The sequence below is a fragment of the Lepisma saccharinum genome, chromosome 26 (assembly GCF_977018435.1).
Source record: "Lepisma saccharinum chromosome 26, izLepSacc3.1, whole genome shotgun sequence".
Lineage (NCBI taxonomy): Eukaryota > Metazoa > Arthropoda > Insecta > Zygentoma > Lepismatidae > Lepisma > Lepisma saccharinum.
In genome coordinates this window covers 36818467-36841896 of record NC_139254.1, presented here as the reverse complement: position 1 = coordinate 36841896, position 23430 = coordinate 36818467, and the positions used below count along the sequence as shown (strand labels likewise).

Below are 23430 nucleotides of genomic sequence, written 5' to 3'. Positions count from 1 at the left end.
ATAATAAGGATTCTAGTACGATAAGTGTTGAATCTGACAAGCTTGTATCTGGTGTGAAGCATGATACTGACATAACTGAGAATGAATTTCAGTCATGTAGGATGTTAAAATATGTACATATGTTAGATATTGAAGCAAATTATATGCCTTCTTAGAGGGATATTCACGAGAAAGTATTTGCAATTGAAGATATCGGTGATTCACAGAAAGGTGATTTATTTTAATCTTATCGGCCGCGGTGGCTCAGTCGGTAACGCGTCTGACTACCATGCTCAAGGTCCCGGGTTCGATCCCCGGCCGGTTCAAATCCGGGAACTTTTCTAACGATGGAAGCGGCCCCGGCGCCCACCCAGCGTCGAATAACATGGGTACCTGGGGGAAACCCTGGGGGGTAAAGGCGGTCAGGGGCGTGATGCTGATCACATCACCCCCACTCACGACCGGATCAAGAAAGTGTGGGGCGTTACCCCCACACCCCCTATATGCCTTCATGGCGTGGTGCTAAGCACAGGGGAACACTTTACTTTTTTTTTACTTTTACTTATGGAATTATCACGAACAATTTTCTGACAAACCAAGACATGCCAAATCTCTTTTGAAGGAAAAATATAAAATTAAGCCTAAGGAAACTAGTGATAGATACACAAGGATAGAGAGAAATGATATAGTATTAGTCAAAAACCATGGACAAAGCAGTGCTGAGTGTAAACGAATACACAAATTTATGGACTTGCGGCTTGGTCCATATTTAGTTAAAGAAATTAATGGTAACTGTTGTGAATTGTTATCGTTGGATGGAAAGAGAACTGTACAAACACATAATGTATCCAATTTAAAGAAAGGACGAATTATGTAAACTTAAGTAATTTCAAAAGATTTCAACGGCCTTTTATTAAGAAATGTTAATATGTTTTAAATAATTATGATACGTTTTAAATATTTTCTGTGTTAATTAATGACGATATGTATGTCAGGAGAAAGTCTGTTTTCTTTGTAGTTTTTCATGTTATCTAAAAATTTTAAAACCGAAGTTCTAAAATTTTTCTCCGAAGGAGGGAGAATGTTGGGACTGTTTTCAAATTGTAAAATGTATTGTATAATCACTTCTTGTGTAAAAGAAAAAGAAAGAAATGTTATAGCATACTGTTTTGTTGTGTAGCAACCAGTTGTTGAAAAACAATTGAAGGAGATAACAAGAACGTTTTGCATATAGTTCGAATCATAGTAATTGGTGCATAATTAATGTATTTATTCAGTGCAAATAATATGTATACCCATCAGAGAACAGTGTTGTGATTTTGAACTATATACATTATTGTTATTTCATAATTTGCTGTGAAGTAGAACAGTTATTTACTGAGTATAATATAAAATGCTCAAGCCTCTACAACACTAGCAATTCTATTTTAAAACTGTAGGCCAAGTGCTGATTAGCCTATCTGAACATAAAATTAACTTCATACAAACTTTCACGTGTTTGTGCCATTGTCATCATATCACTGAAAATGATTTGGTTATGTTCAAGTTGCATTCCTGTGATGTCACAAAAAATGAAGCAAAAGTTAATGTTAAACGATTAGATGTTTCAGGACAATTAAAAGCGTTACTATTCACAATACGTATGCAGAATTACGTGTATATACAGGGTGTTAATTTTAACTTGACATATGAAAATAGAGGGAGTGATATGCATGCGAGGAAAATTTGGTCGAAACAAACCATGATCCTTGTCGGGGGGAAAGTTAATGGCGTACAAATGAGCCGCCGCACAGGGCCCCTCTGGGGGATAGGGGGGGAACGGTGTTTTTCAAATAGGAACCCCCGAATTTTGTTTCATTTTGGGATTCGCGGAGTCAAAATAAATAATAATTATGCTTGACATGGGTGCAACAACATGCGAAATAAAAAAGATATGGCCATATGTACTACGTTTGGAAACACGTAAATGTCATGCATGGAAAAACGGTAACAGGCCACCACGAAAATACGAAGAATGGCGTGTGCAGAGGAAAATTTCATTGCTGTCGATGGTGTCATTGAAGAGTGGAAGAAGTACCAAAAGAAGAGTGTGGAGGGGATAGGGGGAGGGGGCAGCATGCAACGAACAAAGTGGAAATACATCTGCTGGATTAATGCAGATGGCATGGAGATGAGGGAAACACAAAAATGTATTCAGGGATGCCAGAAAAGTGTAGGAGATGGGAAGGATGGAATGCAAATACTATTACCCTCGAACCTGTGAGGTGCTCGTTTCAAGGGAGTTTCCTTGCCTCTCACCTGCGGGGTGTTTGTTTCACGTGAGTCCCCTTGCCTCTCACGTGTGGGGTGCTTGTTTCAAGTGAGTCCCCTTGCCTCTCACCTGTGGGGTGCTTGTTTCACGTGAGTCCCCTTGCCTCTCACCTGTGGGGGTGGGGTGGTGCGTGGGCATACATGCCTTACCCAAGCAAATGCTCAAAATGGTGACCATGAACGTCGATGCATTTATTTATTCTTGCATGAAATGACTGTTCACAACACAAAAGTGTGGCGGCATCAATTTGTGTGCAAGCATTTCGTATTCGTTGCATCATGTCGTTGCACGTTGTGGGTACAGTTTGATACACCATTCCTTTAAGAAAACCCCACAAAAAGAAATCTGGCGCAGTAAGGTCTGGTGATCTAGCCGGCCAATTGACAGGACCACGTCGTCCGATCCAGCGATGATGGAACTTGCGCGTTAATACTTCCCGAGCTATGGCAGCATAATGCGCCGGACAACCATCATGCTGATACCACATGGCCTGTCGCTGTGCAAGGCTTAGATCCTCCATCAATATCGGTAGTTTGTCCTGCAAGAAATTGCGATACTTTCGCCCATTCAATGTACCGTCAATGAAAAACGGACCAATGAGTTTGTCACCCATGATGCCACACCATACGTTCACTGACCACGGGTGTTGATGTTCAACTTCACGCAACCAGTGTGGGTTGTCGGCACTCCAGTAGTGCATGTTGTTACTGGTTAACATGGCCATGGTTTGTGAATGTTGCTTCGTCGGAGAACAGAACGTCCCGAAAGAATGCTAGATTTCGGTGTATTTTTCCACGTGCCCATTCACGAAACACCATCCGTGCACGGAAATCATCACCATGAAGTTCCTGGAGCAGGGACACACGGTACGGGTGAAACTTGTGCCTCTTGAGTATGTTCCAAACACTGACATGGGACATCCCACTCTGGCGAGCTATGTTACGCGTGCTGGAATGGGGATCATACGCCACAGCAGCTAATACAGAGATTTCATTATTTTCCCCAGTGACAGTTCTTTGACGCCATCTTTGTTGCGGACACATGCTTCCTACTGTTGCAAATTGCTTGAGAACCCTGGCGAAAGTTGACCGCGAACGCACTCTGTTCGGATAGCGTCTGGCATATTCGGTGACAGCATTGTCCACATTCCGTCGACATTCACCATACATGAATATCATTTCAATTTTGTCTTCCACAGATACACACTCCATCGTCCTAGGTATACCTGCACTTTTACCCTGCACTCACTTCGAACACGGGCACGTCAACTAACCTTCTGAAGCACTCACGTCCAATAACCTCCTATTTCGCCAAGCAAACGCGGGCATAGAGAGCTGACTTCAGCGCAAAGTCAAATGGCCTAGTTTGTACCTTACGTGTGGCTGGCATCTGATAACACAGCTGATCCGACAACGTCGGTGGCGATAACATACTCTTCGCGTGAGTTCTGGAAACACGATTTACATAACCTACCCCTTCTCTTTTCTGGCACAGGCACAGTTTGTTATTTTGTTTCCCTCATATCCTTGGCATCTGCATTAATCCAGCAGATGTATTTCCACTTTGTTCGTTGCATGCTGCCCCCTCCCCCTATCCCCTCCGCACTCTTCTTTTGGTACTTCTTCCACTCTTCAATGACACCATCGACAGCAATGCACACGCCGTTCTTCGTATTTTCGTGGGGGCCTGTTACCGTTTTTCCATACACGACATTTACGTGTTTCCAAACATAGTACACATGGCCATATCTTTTTTTATTTCTCATGTTGTTCCACCCATGTCAAGCATAATTATTGTTTATTTTGACTCCGCGAATCCCAAAATGAAACAAAATTTGGGGGTTCCTATTTGATATGTCAAATATTATTTTGATATGTCAAGTTAAAATTAACACCCTGTATACATCATTTAATATTTAAGATATCAGAATGCTATTACAAGGGAGATTTAGAGCCAAAAGTTACTTAGAAATGCAAGTATGTACTGTTGTTGGAAAATGGTCAGATTTTTTATTGAATACTACATATATATTAAATTAATATGGTAATATAATTTATAGATCTATTCATAATGCATAAATTAATTAATACTGTATTGTTATTATTATGTGAATTGGTAAAAAGAAGGTATAAGAATAGAGACATAACAGTACATTTTCATTATCTAGCTTATGTGTAGTTAAGACCACCAAAATTTGTATAAAACAACAGTACATTTAAGAAATTTAATGTAAGAAGAATAGAATTGAATACATATTGAACAACAAAAAAGGATGTTAGATCCACTTTATGAAAAGCAAAGTTTCTGATTAATATTTTATGCACAAGTAGTAGCATACATAAACGTTCTTTGATACTGTCCTTCAAAGCTCCATGATCTCAATATAATCCTTGCCTTCCAAAATGTTATACAACAAATACTAAACAAGTATATTGTCATTAATTAATTTTCAAACTTGGTAAACCTTTAGGGGTAGGAAAAGGAGTTTGCAATACATCCTTGGGGGAGGGGGGAGATTCGAAAATGTGGAACAAAGAGAAGATCCAAAATGCAGTAGTGTTTATTGAATTAGGTTATTTTATGTCACTTTTTTGCCAAGTCTAATCATGATGATGAGGATGAGTGATGATACCATGAAATTGACGAAGGAATATACTCACAAACAACACCCATGCCCAGCCTGGAATTCAAACCCAGAAACACTGACATCTTAGCATGCATTGCTAACCGCTCTGTCACTCACAGCGGTTGGCAAAATGCTGTTGGAGTAGGTACTAAAGCTAATCATAAACTACAGTTGCAATACAATCAGCAACATATAGCCACTTACGGGCAAGGGCTGTCACACAGTGTACAGCTTAGTGCTTATTGTTTACAGTGGTAAACAGTGCTCGCAGTGGCAGCATCTTCACCTTGTAATCAAGGGATCCCAGTTTTGATACCTGGTGGAGGCACATAGTGATTCAGATCCCACTTTAAACTGTAGGTCCAGTCCCGATTAGCCTAGGCTGTTACATTGGTTTCACAAAAAATAATTGCTAATACATATCATTAAATTTTTCTATATTATTTTCTACGTTGTCGCCTTGTAATCAAGGGGTCCCGGGTTCGATACCTGGTGGAGGCACATAGTGGTTCAGTTCCCACTTTAAACTGTAGGTCCAGTCCCAATTAGCCTTACTGTGCATAAAGTGGACTTAAAACACCAAATCAATTAATATTATTTTCTAATGATTGAATTATCATGGCTGTTCAATGGTAGTGGCATAATAAAATTTAAAGGAAATTTGAAACCACTGTTAATTTGCGAAACACAATGCTATTTGAAAACTTCTGAGAATTGATTGATTGATTGATTTGTTGTTTAAAGCCCACTTTATGCACAGTAAGGCTAATCGGGACTGGACCTACAGTTTATAGTGGGATCTGAACCACTATGTGCCTCCACCAGGTATCGAACCCGGGACCCCTTGATTACAAGGCGACAACGTAAAAAAAAAAAAGGTAAAGTGTTCCCCTGTGCATAGCACCACGCCATGAAGGCGTATAGGGGGTGTAGGGGTAACGCCCCACACTTTCTTGATCCGGTCGTGAGTGGGGGTGATGTGATCAGCATCACGCCCCTGACCGTGTAGAAAATAATATATAAAAATTTAATGATATGTATTAGCAATTATTTTTTGTGAAACCAATGTAACAGCCTTAGATGATGGATGAATATAATGGGATTTGAACCTGGCGATCTTTATGGACTAATGATTTATCTATCACTTGCAACATAAAATGTCAGGACTTTGTTAAGACCTGGGAAAATGAATGAAGTGTCAAATGAGATATTAAAATTTAGGTATGATTTGGTTGCACTTAAGGAAATCAGATGGCAGGGGCAAGGAAGAATTGATAAACCAGGGTATACATTACTTTATAGTGGACCAGAGAGGAGGACCGGACAATTCGGTGTAGGCTTTACCAGGCTGTCCCAGAAGTCCTGCACCATCAGCACACTGAGCTCCGAAAGGTGAAGTTTGAGAGGGTAGGTGGCGCCACCGGTGAAAGGCTGTTGGCAGGCATAGAGGACAGGTTCGTGGGATCAAGTGAAGGCACGCACAGCATGTGTAGCGAGTGTTCCCGTGAAGTTAAAGTGGGCACGTTGAGTGAGGACCAAATTGCACTTCGTGCAGTGCTAGCTTTTTTATGGAAAAAAGGACTAACAGCAAAAGCGGCAGCGGAGGAAATTTGTCGTGCGGAGAACGAAGAAATGGTGAATCGATCGACAGCTTCCCATTGGTTTAAAAAAATTGCTTTAGGTGATCTACGCCTTGAGGACAAGGCCCGCACGGGGTGACCTTCGATGGACATCTCTGCAGGATGCTGTGAATGCTACACCACAATCCAGCACACGTGTGTTAGCAAGAGTGGTTGGGGCATCCAAATTGACAGTAAACAGTCGCTTGCATGACATTGATTACACCAATAAACAGCCCCGACAAAGTCCGCACGAGCTGACAGAGGTGCAGGCCCAGCGCAGAGTTGCAATTTGCCAGACATTGATACAAAACCCACGTGATCTTCGTTTTTGGAGGAGAATTATGACAGAAGACGAGAAGTGGGTGTTTCTGAAAACCCTGATACACGTAAACAGTGGGTGAAAAGAAGACAGGAGGCCATCGCCCATGTGAAACAGGACAGACTTGGGAAAAAGCTCATGCTGTGTGTGTGGTGGAATATTGACGTGATTGTAAATTATGAGTTTGTTCCAGAAGGTCATGCTGTAACAGGTGAACTGTATTCTGAACAATTACTCCGAGTGTGTGCCATTCTGGACAGGAAATACCCGGCAGTAACGAGGAGGAAGAGATTACTGCTGCAAAATGACAATGCTCCCAGTCACCAGTCTCGAAGAGTGACCAACACACTAGCTGAGTTTGACGGATTTGAGTTGTTACCTCATCCCGCCTATAGTCTGGACGTTACACCATCGGATTACGGTTTGTCTCGCTCTCTCTTACATTTCCTGTGTGGTCGGCACTTCAATTCATATGATGAGGTAAATTCTGACTGTCGTGAGTTTTTCAATTCTAAACCTGCCACCTGGTATCCCCATCAGATTGAACTGTTGTCGTAGAGATGGGTGAAGGAAATTGAACATGAAGGCCTGTACTTTGCTGAATAAAGTCTGTCTTTGTTTCTGATATTCTGTGTTTCATTTTCGCCCTTGTATGGTGCAGGACTTCTGGGACAGCCTGGTATAATAACCAAAAAGATGAGAAAAAGTCTTATGGAATTTGAAGCAATTAACCCTGGAATAGTACCTAAAAAAATCTATGTTTAATGGTACCTATACGTCCCATAGACGTACACATAAAAAAAAGTTACTATACCCTCTATAAATGATTTAATTTTTTTCCATACTCTTCTCGCTGCATTTTAGATACTTTTTATTGTTAATGAATATAATTAAAATAACATTTTTCCGTAAACTCATACATTTTAAACATTTATAAACTAGGTTGCATAGAAAGAGTCATAATATATATGCAAATACGAGTAGGTAACTCGAACAGCAAGAAAATAATAAACAAATAAAGATTATACTTAGGTATAAGACAATCCCTTTAACTAGGAAATGGATGTAAAAGTATTAATGAAGAATACATGAACTAAAATTTACTCTCTATCACTAACAAACAGTCATTTAGACTAGCCACAATAACTAGAAAAAACTTCATGAATAAAAATGTTCACTCCTCCTTCCACATCCAGAACAGTAAATAGTTACAAACAAATCAGTCTTTAAATTATCATTTTTTACAAATGTGGCAAATGATGAAAGAATGCTCGCCACAGATAGGCTTTTTGCAGTTACAGCAGATCATTTTACTCATCCTTCTCTTTTTATACGAGCAGTAAGTACAGTACTGCCTCTTTCCAGATTTCGCTGCAGGTTGAACCACAACAGGTGGATCCACAATGCCAAGGCAATTTTGTATGCTGCTTCTTAGAGTGTGAGGCATATGTGGCTGTTTCATTCGTTCCTTCATCCATGGAAACGTTAGTTGATTTGCCAATTTGATGAGGAACTGAAATCTCGACAAAGGCTTTGCGTCGTCATCTTTTTTCTTTTTCTTGTAAAAGTTCAGCACATATATTATGTAAGAGTTGTAGCATGCAATATTGAGCATGTTGTAGAACTGGTTCATTGGCCACCTTCTTGTTTTTCGTATGCAAGAAGTATTCGTGACACACTGGTCAAAGGCATCAACTGCTCCCTTTGTTTGATTATAACACAGAATTACCTCAGGCTTCATACTGTTTTCATTTATTGCATCGTCGTCATGCATTGTGGAAATAAGAGTGACCAGTTTGTTAACACGTGGAGTAAATGAAACTGCTGTCAGATCCTCATGAAAAAGAAAGAGCGATGACTGATGAGGTCGTGAAAGATAACTGGGGTCCACAAACTCCTTAGGAAACTCAGGTTTATTTTTCTTCGTCGTCCCAATCATTGTGAGGCCTCTTTCTGACATTTTCTTAGCTAACTGGATGCTGGAAAACCAATTATCCATTGTAACATTACGACTTGAATTTTGGATGATGTCTGTTAGCTTTTCAACAAAGTAATCTGCTGCAGGCGTGCCTGAAGGTGTAGTTCCTTTACCAAGGTACGGGATCGGATTTACCATGTAATTCGTTCCTTGGTCGCAAAGCATCACAATTTTTATCCCATACTTTGCTGGTTTGTTTGGGATGTACATTTTGAACCCGACTCGTCCTCGGAATGGCACTAGTTGCTCATCAATTGTCATGTAGGCACTTGGTTCATAATTTGATATGCATTGCTCAATCAGCATGTTCCATATATCCCGTACGGGTGCAAACTTATCAGTTATCTTCCTTTCCTCACGAGTTTCTCGAGAATCAAAGCGAAGAGTGTTGAGCAAGAAGTGATGTCTCTGCACAGAAAATGATGCATGATATTTTTCGCCGCATTCCTTTGTGTCATGTAATGTTTGTAACTTCATATGGTTGTCTTTCTTGGCCCCTGCGAGAATTGTCACACCGAGGAGTGCTCTCAGTTCAGCCAATGAAACGTCCTTCAAAGCAGAAGCATTCTTGTTTTTATAAGACTCCCTTTGTCTTGCAATTTCCTCATTTGTGTTGTGCAGGATCATGTCCAACATTGTTGAGGTAAAGAAGACGTTAAAACATTCAACAGGGTCAGAAACATCTACAGCTTCGTTTTTTGTTTTTCGTTTGACATGTACAATGTTTTTAGCTGCGGCTTTTCCAGATGTGTTAGAAATGGGAACAGTTTTCCAAGCAAACCCGTTACGCCCGAACATATCGTCACATTCAGGTTTTAATCTTTTGTTTGTTGAATGGTCATCATTTCCTTCGGCTGACCTCTTCCTCTTTTCACCTGACTTTGGAGGTTGTTTTGCAGGTCCCGACTTTTGCTTGCCTTCAGCTCTTGACGAACTTGATTTAGAAACAGCTGAAGGCCGAGATGATTGTGCTGCTGATTGAATGATGGCCTCCTCGATATCTTCTTCTTCTGACGAAGGTTCATAGTCTGGGTCCAAGTCGGTATCGTCAGGATCCTCAGGAAAGGCATCTTGATCCACTTCAATTTCGTCTTCAACCTCGCTGCAATCGGATTCATCTAACTGAAGTTGCAGTTCTTGTAAAATCTCATCTTCAGTAGTGAATGTTTTGTTTGTGTTTGTGCCAGACATCTGGAACAATAAGGTAGGTACCTATGTAATCATAAACTCATCAACGGTACCAACACGCCTGGCAAACGTAGGAACACTACCTCATGAATGGTACCAACACGTCTGGCAAACGTAGAAACACTACCTCGTGAATGGCACTAATACGTCTGGCAAACGTAGGAACACTACCACATGAATGGTACCAATACGCCTGACAGGCGTAGGAAAATTTACGTTAAATGGTATCAATACGTCTCACAGGCGTACTAGGCTTTGGAAAAAACAAAACACTGATCTTGACGTGAACTGCTCGGCAATCTGAGGAACACTGACTTGCCAAGAGAGTTTCCGTTGAAGCATACCTGGGAGGCGGGAGTAAGGTTCCCCCCCAAAACAAGATGGCCGCTGTTCTTCCACTGAACTACGTCTCTTAGACGCATAGGTACCATTCCAGGGTTAATGAAAGGATGTGTAGAATACGGTTCAGAGGAAGATTTAGAAACATAACAATTATAAATGCACATGTGCCTACAGAAGAGAAAGATGAGAATGAGAAAGAAGAGTTCTATGACAATCTGGGACAAGCATGTGGAAAGATCCAAAAGTATGACATGGTAACCGTATTGGGCGACTTTAATGCTCAGATGGGAAAGGACAAGAATCAACAAGGGGTTGCAAGCCGGCATACTCTCCACGCAGAAAACAATGAGAATGGGAGCCTCCTTTGCCAGTTTGCTGTCAGGAACAACATGATCATAACAAGTACCTGTTTCTAACATAAAATAATTCACTTAGGAACATGGAAGGCACCTAACAGAACAATAAGCCAGATTGATCATATACTGGTTAATGCACGTCCTGCCTCATCAGTTATTGATATGAGAAGCTGCAGAGGACCCAACTGTGATAGCGACTACTACCTGGTAAAAGTAGTAATGAGGGAAAAATTGATAGTGGTGCAAAGAAACGAGATGGCCAAGAGAAAGAAGTGGAATATAAAAAAAATGAAAGACGAAGAAGTTATTAGTGAATATGTAAGTAAGGTACAGAGTAAACTGAAGGAGAAAGAGAATAACAGACTTTGAGTGGTTGAGGAAAAATGGGAAATAATAGAGGGAATGATAAAGGAGGTAGTACAATAAACTTTTGGAGAAGAGAAAACAAAAAGGAATGAGTGGTTTGATGAAGAGTGCAGACAGGTTATAGATGAGAAGAATAAAGCTAGAGAGAGAATGCTACAGAGGGAAACTCGAAGTAATGCTGAGAGGTATAAGGAATTAAGAAGGAAAGCACATAGGGTATGCAAAGAAAAGAAGAAAATTATGTATAAAAAGAAGATGCAAGAAATAGAAGAACTAAATCAGCAAAGTGAAATAAGAAAATTCTATAGAGCAATAAATAGAATGAGAATAGGATTTGAGCCAAGAATAGAAGTATGTAAGGATAAGAATGGGGAAGTAATTGTAGCAGAGAATCAGATACTCAATAGATGGGCAGAGCACTTTAAAGAGATCTTGAATAAAGTGGAAGACCAAGAAGAAGAGCAGTATAATAGGAATATAGGAAATGGGGATGGTCATGAGGTACAAGTACCTAGTATTGAAGAAGTTGAATTTGTAATGAAGAAAATGAGTAATAATAGAGTTCCAGGTGAGGATGAAATGATAATAGAACTTATTAAACTTGGTGGTAACGCATTGTTGGCAGCAATGAAACAATGCCCCATAAATGGAAATATGGAATAATATGCCCAATTTATAAGAAAGGTGATCAATTAATATGCGGAAATTACAGAGGCATCACACTTCTTAGTGTGGTCTATAATATTCTGTCAGGATTGATCAGTGAGAGAATAAAATGTTACACAGAAGATATACTGGGAGAGTGCCAATGTGGATTGGACTGGCAGAAGCAATACTGATCAGATTTTTATAATTAGACAGACGATCGAAAAGTTTTATGAACATGATGTGGATTTGCATTTTTTATTTGTTGACTTCAGGCAGGCTTTTGACAGTGTTAATCAAAATGAACTGTTTACGGTACTTGAAGAGTATAATATTCCCCTCAAAATAATAAGATTAATAAGAATGACTATCAGTGGTACTAAGGCACGAGTGAAAGTGTGTAGTAAACTGAGCGAAGAGTTTAAATTCAATACAGGAGTGAAACAAGGGGATGGCCTTTCAACAGTATTATTTAATCTAGCATTGCACAAAGTAATGAATGTAGTTGACCAAAAGGGAACCATATTTGGCAAGTCCAGTCAAATATGCGCATATGCAGATGATGTTATAATCATTTCTAGAACAATACATACACTTAAACAAATCTATGAGCAAATGGAAAGAGAAGCAATAAAAATAGGGCTCACTGTAAATGAAACAAGACAAAGTGCATGAGAATGTCTAACTCTGACATCAGAAGAGCACCTCAAGATCTGACAATTAGAGGGAATAAATTTGAAGGAGTTCCTTTTTTTAAATATCTGAGGACAATGGTATATAGTGATAATGATATGAGTAAAGTAATAAAGGAAATAATACAGGCAGGCAATCGTGCATATTTTGCAAATAAGCAGTTGTTTAGAAATAGACTAATCACAAGAAATACAACACTTAAAATTTATAAGACACTGGTACGACCAGTTGTCACTTATGGATCAGATAATTGGACTTTGAAACTGTCAGATGAAAATGCCCTTAGAATATCTGAGAGCAGAATATTAAGAAAAATATATGGACCTGTGAAGGAAGATGATGACTGGAGAATAAGATATAATGCAGAGCTAGATAATTTAATGAAAGGCCAAGATATAGTGAGATTTCTCAAAGCCCAGAGAATAAAGTGGTTGGGGCATGTGGAGAGAATGTTGGAAGACCAGATGCCAAGAAGAATGTTGAAAGAAAAGCTTCATCACGAAAGAAGAAAGGGCAGACCACGACTTCGATGGATAGACGACGTCACTGCGGACAATGAAAATTAAAGGATGGAGGAGAAGAATTGATGACAGATTGGAATGGAGGCTGATTGATTGTGGAGGAGGCCAAGGCCCACCAAGGGCTGTAGAGCCAGAAAGAGAGAGAGAGATTAGCAATTATTATTAATATAAAGAACATGTTAAACATGAGTTACCCACAAATATACAAGGGTTGATCAAATGAAAAGGTACGAAACGTCGTAACAACGGAATCGTTTACCGAAACGTCGTAACAATGGAATCGTTTATATAATACCGATGCCGTGATGGGAGAACGTAGCGTGATATGTAGGGGTGCGATTGGAGTTGCCACGTGGCATCGGAGCATGCAGGGGAACGCACATGCGCAGGAGAGAGCAGAGGCTCCGATACAGAGCGCCATCCAAGTGACGCGGCAGTGCGTGTTCGGACAGGATGGCGTTAACATTGGCAAATTCGACTGTTGAGGAGCAGCGAGGCGTTATCCGTTTTCTGACAGCGGAAGGTGTTAAACCGGCCGATATTCATCGCCGGTTGGTGAACATTTACGAGGAAGACGAACGACCGGGGCCGCTCATGGAGGGTGTGGTTCTGCTCCATGATAACGCATGTCCACAAGTCTCCAGGGTCACACACGCGGAACTGGCCAGGTTCAAGTGGGAGCAGCTAGACCATCCGCCCTACAGTCCGGACTTATCCTCCTGTGACTTCCATGTGTTTGGTCCCCTGAAAAAGCATCTCAAAGGAAAGCGCTTCACCTCGGACGATGAACTCAAGGATGCTGTGAAGGACTGGGTCGCGTCACGGCCAAAGGAATTCTGGGTAAAAGGAATCATTCGGCTCATTCATCACTGGGATCAATGTGCTCAGGCGTATGGAGGATACTTTGAATAAAGTAGTCATTTACACCGACAGTGTCGTTTTGTACCTTTTCATTTGATCAACCCTTGTATATATAAGGTGTTTTTTTAAGAGTGATAGAACTTTCGATAGGGATAGCTGTCATTTGTTTTGATTTGATGACATGTTGTTTTGTCATTTCATATCAGTGAGCATTGGCAAATGATCATGGAAAGACTGACGCCTCAACAACGTTTACGAATTGTGGAAATATATTTCCAAAATCAATTTTCTGTTCGCCAAACGTATAGACCAGTGAATTGGCCTCCGAAGATCATGTGACCTAACGCCACTGGATTATTTTCTTTGGGATATCTAAAGTCTCTGGTTTATGCTGATAAACCAGCAACAATTGACGCTTTGGAAGCCAACGTAACTTGTGTTATTAACGACATACGTCCCCAATTACTTGAAAAAGTGGTTCAAAATTGGACTGATCGAATCCGATTCATCACAGCTAGTCGTGGTGGACATATGCTGGAAATTATTTTCAAAAAGTAAATGTCAGAAAGTTATCTTTCAAATAAAAACACAATTGGCTTCAAACTTATTTTTTTATGTGTTTTATTTCAATTCAAAGTTCTATCACTCTAAAAAAACACCCTATATATATATATATATATATATATATATATATATATATATATATTCTGAAAAAGCTGGGACAGCTGGGATCAAAATGCATGTACTGTCCCAACCAAATTGGGACATTTGTTAGCTTTGCATCGATGTTTGCAAAACTAAAACTACCAATATTGTAGATTGCAGTTTTCTGGAAACTGCCTCTTTATGCAAGGACAAAATCGAATTTTCTTACAAATTTGAAAAATCATCAATGTTATTTTTGTGGCTTTTTATAGGTTCAGATTCAAATATTTTATAACTCGAAAGAGGAGGGGGTGGGTCATGGCCCCTATCGCCCCTTCCTTGGGCACAGGCATGCTGATGGCATAAAGTAATGTTGTCACCTTGTAATCAAAGGGTTCCAGGTTCAATCCCCAATGAAAGCATAGTGGTTCAGGTTTCATCAATCCCTATTAACCTGTCTGAGCATAATGTAGGCTTAAACAAACAACATTTTCTGCCAGAAAGCCAGATTTTTTTATGCCCGGTTGTTCAAAAGTCCTGGAACGGTCAAATATCGTGAGAAATACACATCAAATCGGAAAACAAAAAAATATGTTTTTAATAAGTGAAAGAAAGCTATTCAATGATATCACACCTGATTCCCCACTCTCTCCCCCTGGGGGTGGGGCAGGGGGCAACTGAAATTTTGTACCAACTGTGAACCACCATTTTGTATTGTAGAATCAGATTCTACGTAAGAAAATAACTGGGTTTCTGTACTACATTTCGCATAACCCAGGAACTATTTATAAAATGTAAAATAGAGATGGTTAAGTGGAAGAAAAGGCTTGTGCCTTAACTTCGCCATCCAAAACAACCAATAAATAAACAAGTGGGATGTAGTAGTATTTTGTTACCATCGGGGTGCTTGTTTTAGGTGAGTCCCCTCGCCTCTGTGGTGACCGGAACTTAGAACTTAATTACCCGCTCAGCACGGCCTTTTCTTCGTTCTCAACATCGATAAGCATAAACGTCTGAATTGTTCATTGTTTACGTCACGGACCGATTTGTTTTTCTTCTGTGTTCCCATAGGGCTGCTCGAAGGTGACTGGTCTGTCACCTGGCGACTCTATGCGGGCATGTGATTACCTTGACGTGCGTCGGTAGTTCGCTGCATAAGCAGTTCCCAACCAACAACGATTCACATACAGTGGGCTTACTCATCATGCCACCAGGTCGGTTCGGCATGACGAGCTGCCTGTAATCTACCATGCATGAAGGTTGCATGCTTAAGGTGATCGCTGTGTAAGAGGTGAGATCTTACAGAATGTGAAAGTGGGCAGTCAAATTTAGTTTCAGTAACCCTGTGTGCATTCTTTGCAACTCACAAATGGGGGGAGGGGGGAATCGTATTGGAGTATTAATAGGTCTACGAAAGAATAGAAAATCCATTACTGTTCGTATTCTGTCAACGATGGCTTTGTCAGAGAGGGAAAGGATAACAATTCTGATGATGCGGGGGTTTGGTGATAGGGGCACCTATTTCAAAATATACTGTTTATCGAACCGTTGATCGCTTCGAAAGAACTGGAGCCTTCAGAGATGATCCACGATGTGAAAGAGCTAAAACTGCTACAAACGACGAGAAATCTTTGGAAGTTCTAATGCATTTCTAAGAAAATGTCCATACTTCGAGTAGAAAAGTAGCTCAACAAACTGAAGTAAGTAAAACATCTATCCTTAGAATTGTGACGTCTCATCGGTATCATCCGTACATAATAAAACTAGCGCAAGAACTCATAAGAGACGACTGTGATCGTAGACTTGAATATTGCGAGGAAATGATGCTACGATTCAACAGAAATAATCGATTTCTGTGGTGGACTTTTCTCCGATGAAGCTACCTTTGAGTTGAGCGGATCTGTCAACCGGCATAACATAAGGTATTGGGCCACTGAGAATCCTTACTGGCTGAGGGAGCATCGTACACACTACTCACAAAAAGTTAATGTTTGGGCTGGAATATTGTGTAATCGTATTATCAGGCCATACTTCATTGATGGCAATTTGACATCTGAAAAGTACGTAAATTTGTTGACCAATGACATAATACCTGAACCTGAAATACAAACTATCGTTGGGGATGCATTTGCGAATGTTTGGTATCAAAAAGATGGAGCTCAAGTTCATTTTGCTTTAATTGTTTGCAATGTGCTGAACAACTTTTCCCTGACAGGTGGATTGGTGGAAGGGGCACCATAGAGTGGCCACCGAGGTCACCAGAATTGGCACCTCTTGATTTCTTCTACTGCGGATACTTGAAAAGCAAAGTTTTGGAAACCAAACCCAACAATATCGAGGAATTGAAAGACAGAATTCGTACAGTGTCAAATGCAATTAGTCTGGAGATGTTACAGAACGTTTCCAATGGTGTGTATCTTCAGTTGGGACTGTGCCAAGAAAAGGGGGGATACCAATTTTAGCAGGAAATTAATTGAGGTTGGAGAGAACACTGAATGGTGAGAGGTGAGGGGACTCACCTACAATGAGCACCCTGATGGTGAGAGGTAAAGGGACTCACCTACTACAAGCACCCCAATGGTGAGAGGTGAGGGGGCTCACCCACAATAAGCACCCCGATGGTGAGAAGCAAGAACTCACCTACAACAAGCACCCCGATGGTGAGAAGCATGGGGACTCACCTACAACAAGCACCCCGATGGTGAGAGGCGAGGGGACTCACCTACGACAAGCACACCAATGGTGAGAGGCAAGGGAACTCACCTACAACAAGCACCCCGATGGTGAGAGGTGAGGGGACTCACCTAAAACAAGCACCCCGATGGGAACAAAATACTACTACATCCACTTCGTTGTTCCTGGGTTACGCGAAATGTAGTACCGAAACCCGGTTATTTTCTTACGTAGAATCCGATTTTACAATACAGAATGGGGATTTTCATTTAAAATTTCACAGCTGACCCCTGCCCCACCCCCAGGGAGTGGGGTGGGGAATGAAGTGTGATACCATTGAATAACTTTCTTTCACCTATTAAGAACGTATTTTTTCGTTTTCCGATTCGATGTGTATTTCTCACAATATTTATCCGTTACGGGACTTCTGGACCACCCAGTATAAGGTTTTTGTGGCCAATCTATTTCAGTTTCTGCCTCATTTTTTGGGACACTATGCATTAGGACAGTTTCTCAACTGGCAGGATGTGGGGCCCAGTACCTAATCACGAGAGTTCATAGATCAAATTGATGTCAACTATTTCAAACCCAATTTTATATTTGTCAACAAGCCTAGACATATGTCATATTCAATTATTTATTAATACTTAATTCCAAGGGTATACAGTATTACGATGGTCCGCCATCTTAGGCAAGGTGTCCGACCCTTATGTCACCTGAAAACCCAAACCTCAATCCTGATAATTTTCTACAAAAAATTAATTCAAACAGGTTTTCATGCGACCACCATCCGCTAGTGGGAGATGCACCATTTGGAGTAACACAGTGAAGATGACTTACAAATTTTGATTGTGTGTGGAAACGGAATTACTAAAATTACTGTATTTCAAAATTTTTTTTAAAAAGTAATAGTACCCATCTATTTTTCGAAGCTCCTGTACCGGATCATATATAGGGACATCTATGAATGCAATTTAGAATTCCAGTTTCACTTAAGGAGAACTTTAAAGTCTGTGAAATCATAAACCAAGTAAGCAGTGTAAACTTATTGTTTCTAAGTAGTACTTAGTAGGTATGCATTTGTAGCCTCTTTTCTTTATCAATTGAATATCAGTTTTTGACATATTTTGACAATTTTTTGTCGATGTTTTAGCGTTTAGCGATGTTTTTAGTAAAATTTCCCTTTTTTCCCACTCGTACTTGGTAGGTATGCATTTGTAGCCTTTTTTTTATCAATTGAATATCAGTTTTTGACATATTTTGACAATTTTTCTGTCGATGTTTTAGCGTTTAGCGATGTTTTAGTAAAATTTCCCTTTTTTTCCCACTCACACTTGGTAGGTATATCACGATCTTACGTGATATAACTTAACCTATTTATTTTATTACGTGCTAAACTACACGAGAGCCTCTACGTGCTTTGACCTACTTTTTGTAGTGGTAGAAGCCCGGTTCTGAAACCGAAAATGGGGCTCGACTTAATGGTTTTCTCTTGTAAGGCATAAGCCTCATTTTCTCGCAGTGTTGCCAACACCTCACTCGATCACGATCTTTCGTGATACAACTTAACCTATCTTACGATTTTTTTTACGATCTTCAGTGATATAACTTAACCTATCATTTATTTTTTTTATTTACACACCGAACTAACTTACATTATATTTTATATAACCTAAAAAAATGTATTGATTTTTTTTTTTATGTGGCAATTTTTTTAGGATTTTCTTTAAAACTGCTCCGTGACCCTCTCGTTCTTCACGTCATGGATGAAGGACTTCTCGGCGACCAGGATGACGCTGCACAGAGTATCGGCAGGCAGCGCGTTGTGGAACTCGCAAAACGATCTTGATGTTGGTTCGATCGTTGACCACCACCTGCTTCCGTTTCGTGGTATTGATGACGAACATCGGCCTGTGGGTTTTGAATTCGCTGGGCGTGTAGTACATGTCGACGTTTCCCTCGGTCACGCGCTTGTAAGCGGTGTAAGCTTCGTAAAGTTTTAGATAATCATCTTTGGTTATGTCGAGGTTGTAATTCTCGCGCGGGAACACTTCGTTCCTCCCATTCTTGAGATAAACATTTTTGATCTTGGAGTCGTCGAATTCGCAAACAGATTTTTCCTAAGTCTTACCGTTTCCAAGATAACCCCACTTCCGGTCGCCATTTTGGATTTCCGAGCATAGGTTCTATTCATACTTTTCTCACGTATAGGCGTACGTGATGAATCCCCAAACAGATTTTTCCTAAGTCTTACCGTTTCCAAGATAACCCCACTTCCGGTCGCCATTTTGGATTTCCGAGCATAGGTTCTATTCATACTTTTTCTCACATATAGGCGTACGTGATGAATCACCAAACAGATTTTTCCTAAGTCTTACCGTTTCCAAGATAACCCCACTTCCGGTCGCCATTTTGGATTTCCGATCATAGGTTCTATTCATACTTTTTCTCACATATAGGTGTACATGATGAATCACCAAACAGATTTTTCCTAAGTCTTACCGTTTCCAAGATAACCCCACTTCCGGTCGCCATTTTGGATTTCCGATCATAGGTTCTATTCATACTTTTTCTCACATATAGGTGTACATGATGAATCACCAAACAGATTTTTCCTAAGTCATGAATTGGAGGATTCTATGACAACCTATATTAACTCTCCTAAGAGAACAGAAAACACAAAAAAAAACAATACTGTGGTCACTACAACAAATAGTCTTCTTCCACCCCAATCCAACAACCCAAAAATCATCATCCTAACTAGAACCATGTAACTATCTGCCATCTGTTAGAGGTTTTGTGTTTTCTTGTTTGTGTGTAAAAAAAATGCAATGCTTTTTGCACTTGGTTATCATCACCTAACATGTTATTAATTGTTTTTTTAAAATTAATTACAACTGAAAACTAATAATTAATATTATCTAAAGTTACTAATTAATATTATACAAGTAATTGATATATTTTTTTTGTTCTTGTTGCGAGTGTTGGGTAATTATAGTTGTTGCAAAATATAGCTCTCGCGTATGACAGTTTCTGAGTTTTGTTGGGTATATAAGAACAATTATACACGACCTCTCTCGGTTCTCCTCCGTAGCCGTGCGTGTTAAGGCGTTCACTCGTTCTTGTCATTGTTCGTTCTACGTTTGGCCTATAGGTTCGAACCCGGTCGTGGTCGAAAGTTTTTCAGCGTGTCTAGGAGTCTTTAACAGTGTGTATATTTACCTCTCTGTGTTGAGTCTACGGATTCTGAACGGGGTTGTTTAATGTATATGTTGTTCTTGATATATATATATATATGGTGTTCATGTATGTATCCAAAGCACATTGGAAACAATATTCGATCATTAGCTGCGTTCAACCACTGCTGCGGTGGAGTGACCACCCCCTGTCCCCGGGGGTCCCCCCTGTCCCCGGGCTCCTATCCCTGTCCCCGGGCTCGTGTTCCCTGTTAAGTTAGGTTAAGTTGTCTAATGTCTATGTCTATGTGTAATGTCTATGTCTATATGTAATGTCCATGTCTCTGTCTTTGTAGGTTTTTTTTTGTCCTAAGATTTTTTTTAACGCAGGACTTGGAAAAAATTTTCGATTGATGAAAAAGAATGGTTCCATGACGACCTATGTTTATTTTGGTATGGGAGGACAGAGGACACCGAGACTCGACCGACACACTAAACCCAACCTCTCTACCCGTACTCTACGTCACCAAAAAAGGTTAAAGGTTCCAAATAACAATAGTTAGAGTTTCCCCAATCTAGTAAAGTGGATTGGTTGAAATCTCCAAGGCGTATTTTGCATTTTTTTTTTTCAAATATGAACACGTTAAAACTGAACTGTCTCGGATTTTTGAGTTTTGTATTCGCCCTGAGAAAATTCTATATAAAATAACATACCTGAAAATTATATTCACAGTAGATTGATTTTTTTGAGTTTTGTAATCACCTCAAGAAATTCTATATAAAAAAACATACCTGAAAATTGTATTCACAGTAGATTGAATTCTTGAGTTTTTGTATTCGCACACAAGAAATTCTATATAAATAACATACCTGAAATTCTATTTACAGTAGATTGAATTTTTGAGTTTTGTAATCACTCCAAGAAATTCTATATAAAATAACATACCTGAAAATTGTATCGCTATATACTAGACTTTTTGATTTCTGTGATTTTGGAGAAAGCAATGGCATCCACCACCAGTTTCAATCGTAAAAATGATAAAACTGAATGTGTTACTTGTGGGAAGCTAATCTCAAGGAACAATTTATCGGTACACAGGGCAAGATGTAGCGAAACAGGTTCGAGAATTAATCGTTCGTCACCTTCTAAGTCTTGTGCTCGATGCGGAAAGATGATTAGCATTACAAATTTAAGTAAACACCTGAAAATTTGCAAACCATCGACCGAACAAGGAACATTGAAAAGAAAAATCGATGATCCAGGAACCGAAGCTTCTACTTCCAAACAAGTTAAATTATCGGATGAACGCAAACCAATTAGATCTGCATTTAACCGTCATATTCAGGATTTCTCTTTTACTTCGGAACCAGGCTGCGACATTCTTAGTTTCTTGCGTGAAACGAAAACATCCGTGATAAATATTCTAAAAAATAAATTGGAAAATAATTCCATAAAAGTATATGTTGATCTATTTTCCGAATACGAAAAAGTCGATGGTACAACAAGAGTTTTTTATCATCGAACAAAAAACCAGGCTCTTCATTTGGCGGACGTCGATAATTTGGACGAATTTTATTCTGATCTTTCAAATGAACTGGTTAAGAAACATGACGATTTTGAGGCTACAGGGTCGGGATGGTCTCTGTGTGATAGTCCTCACACGTTAATCGTTTACGTAAACCAATTCTCGCCTCTTCGTGCATCCAGCTACGTTCCTCTTCCAGTGTATATTAAAAATAAAAAAGCCGTGCTGAATATTTAAAATATAGATGATAAATGTTTTCTTTGGTGTGTGTTGGCGGAACTTCACCCGATTCATTGGTCAAATAATCCAGAACAGGTTTATCATTACAAGCAGCATGAACCTAAACTGGAAAATGCAATGGCTGGCATCGAATACCCGGTGACCATTTCTGATATATCAAAATTCGAAACACGAGCACGAGATGCAGAAGGAAAACGCTTAATCATCAACGTGTATTCCTATACGTTGGATAAACATGTCGTGCATCCCGTCAGGATAAGCGATGTCGACGATGATGATGCTCATGTGATTAATCTTCTTCTAATTTCAAACGACAGTGTTCACCATTACTGTCTCATTCGTTCTCTATCACGTTTGGTCAGAAGTCAAACTACCAAGTATGCAAACAACATCGAAGTTTGCCCGAGATGCCTAACCACATTCAACGATATAAAACAAGTCGATTATCGAAAATACACCGGACGTCAGATTGCTATCGATAAACTTGCTCAACATAAAATATATTGCGGCAACAACAGACCGGTTCGAATATTGATGCCCGAAAAGAACGAAGTGGAAGAATTTAGGATGCACAAGGCATTGTTGGAACATCCGGCCATCATCGTTGCTGATTTCGAGGCGTTCCTCAAACCACTCTCATACTGCGATCCGGATCCCGAAGTTTCTTCCACCACACCTTACCAGCTTCACGAACCAAACAGTTTCGGTTACGTTGTCGTGCGGCAGGATAAAATAGATGAACCGTACGTATACCGAGGACCCGATGCAATCGAACGCTTCTTCGAAAAGATGATCGAGGAGGTTGGGAAAATTGGATGCATGCTGCAAACATCGAAACCGATGCTTCCGTTATCTGCTATCGAACTTCAAAATTACTATGACACTGTCAAGTGTCCTGTGTGTGATAACCACTTCACAGACGACAATCGTAAAGTGTTTCACCATTCGCATACGGACGGTCGCTTCATATGCGGAATCTGTAATGCATGCAACCTCAAAATCCAAAAACCAAAATTCATCCCCATATTCTTTCACAATGGCTCTAATTACGACTTTCATCCCTTAATTAGGAAACTCGGATACGACACTCAAAAAATAGATATTCTTGCTCAAAACGAAGAACGATACATCTCTATAAGTAAGAAAGTTATGATTCCTGAGACTAAAAATACCATCAAGATGAGGTTTCTGGATTCATACAGATTTCTCTCTGCCAGCCTGGACGCTCTTGCCAGCAAACTTTTAGACGAACAATTCAAAATTACAAAAGCTAGTTTTCCCAACGTAGACATAGAACTCGTTAGACGTAAAGGGATTTATCCTTACGAATATGTTAGTGATAATTCTAAATTTAATGACGAAG

The 23430-nt window shown here is 39.9% G+C and overlaps 1 protein-coding gene across 1 annotated transcript in view; it reads right to left on the bottom strand.

Moving 5' to 3' along the window:
• LOC145979840 (uncharacterized) overlaps nucleotides 1–23430 on the bottom strand; it is a 65111-nt gene that overhangs the window by 17483 nt on the left and 24198 nt on the right. The gene's annotated exons all lie outside the window — the stretch shown is intronic.